Raw genomic sequence first — 2258 nt, 5'->3', positions numbered from 1 at the left:
CTTAGATAGAACCCACCATTGGGATTATGTGTTTAATTGCAAGCAAAACATGAATTATGTTAAGATTAGGAATTATGAGAATTTTATCCCCTTGCCTTGATCTTGCTTTGTACATGTTAACATGGCTATGAAATATGTTTTATAATGTATATGTATGTTGCTGGATGTTTTGGTGCCTTGCAGGAACGATTAGGATGAGTTTTGGGTCAAAAATAGCAAAATTTGTACCACAGACCCGAGGAACCACGCTATTAGCGAAAATTACGCTAATAGCGAAATTCTTCAGCAAGGGCTACGCCCCAGCTGCGCCAATAGCGTGGCTCTCTGGACTTGGCCAACTTGCTTTGGCCTGTTGGCCAGTTCAGGGTCCGTGGTGCGTTCTGAAGCTTTTCTTTTAACGTTTTATGACTTTGTAACCCCAAAACAACATCGAATCAATGCACATAACATCAAGCAATCATTGAATCAAGAATCATGGTAATCTTAACATGTACATCAAGAGAGGCACAAGAGAGTTTAAGCCGATTTATTCGGGTAGTAAGCACTAAGAAAGGGAAGAACTAGAGCCTCGACATAATAGTCGAGAACTAGCAAGTTTAGCATGAAATCCCTAAGTATGTTAAGTATAGGAATGAACCTAAGTAAGTAAGACACGAAGTGTAATCTCTTCGCATATGATCATGGATTGATTAGTTCATCTCTCCACTAAGATTAAGAATGTATAAGTTTACCGCTAATCGGATCGACTCAAGGGTCCGAGGTAATAAGCAAACAAGTATGGATATGTTTATGTATACGTACGACAAGACTATGATTAATAAGTAGGTGGCATGTCTCTTGTTATCCACATCAGGGGGATACAAGAGGTTCTCGATCTAAGGGGAACGATTCAAGCCGTAAGGGACCCGCATGTCACCGAAATTAACAAGACGTAGGTGCTCGTGTCTCTTGTTATCCACGCCAGGGGGATACGGGAGGTTCTCGACCTAAGGGGAACGGTTCAAGCCGCAAGGGACCCGCACGACACCGAGGGAGTCCGATGTACGTACATCGGTCATGTATGGGATTGATCTCGGGGTTACTCCACTCGGGACTATCCGTAAAATGAATCAAGATAATAACTGTTTGTTCAACGCTAACCTAATGAATGAACATAGACACGATTATGTTTTTTTTATGTTATGATTATGCTCATGATCGAGCCCATGTATGATTATGTTTAAGGACAAGAACAAGAGCATGAAATGCTATTAGACAAGAGCAAGTTAAGTTTAGAGCAAGCCATGAACATGTTACCGATGACGATCTTAGGTTTCCCCTAATCGTCCGGTTTAGTATCGTGTCATGATTATGTTATGTTTAGGCCTTGATACGTAGATCGTATTCTTGGCAATGCGGTTCTAGGTTCCCTTCTGACCGCCATGACACGTATAGGAAGTGAAGCCTATAACAAGTGAGATAAGACTAAGACGGCTTTAGTATGCACTACCGTCTAAGTATGCAAGTCCCCACACACGTATAATCAACCGTCAGGTTGTAATGCAGACACGTGGTGACCGTAGGTTTCCCCTGAGGTTACCTATAGCCTAGGATTTAGGGGAACTCACTGAGACATTATGTCTCATCCCAATCCTTATTTGTTTCAGATAAGCAGGGTGTTATGCATGTTCGGAGCCGGATGGATATTACTTCAAGAGTTCGTTCGTAAAGTTGCAGGACGTTATGGACATCAAGGAAGTATTTTTATGTATGGATAAGTTGCGATGTATTATTATTTCTACGAACGTAACTTGTTGTAAATATTATTCATTCGAAGTTTTAATTGTTGTATATTTTAATGTATCCAGTACTAATATTAACACACGTGCCAGACTTTCTAGATACGTCTGGTATGGGTGTTACAAGTAAAATCCGTAAATTAACAAGGAAATTCAATTAACCCCCATTTTGGCCGTTTTTAAAAATTCTAAAATAAACCATGGATGTCGTAGATATGCTTGATAGATTTCCTAGGAACTATTACATGCTTCGATTCGATAAGGCTAGGCCACTTTATGACCTTTTTAGTGAAAGAAAAAGGTCAAAAACGAGTAAAATCCATAAATTAACAAGGAAATTCACTTAACCCCCATTTTGGCCTTTTTAAAAAATTCTAAAATAAACCATGGATGTCGTAGATATGCTTGTTTGATTTCCTAGGAACTATTACATGCTTCGATTCGATGAGGCTAGGCCACTTTATGACCGTTTTAGTGAAA

This window comes from Medicago sativa, chromosome 8 (assembly GCF_051527215.1).
Source record: "Medicago sativa cultivar Bolivia chromosome 8, Bolivia_mono, whole genome shotgun sequence".
In the NCBI taxonomy this organism is placed as follows: Eukaryota; Viridiplantae; Streptophyta; class Magnoliopsida; order Fabales; family Fabaceae; genus Medicago; species Medicago sativa.
The sequence above is the reverse complement of the archived record's forward strand: the minus strand, read 5'-3'. Positions refer to the sequence as shown.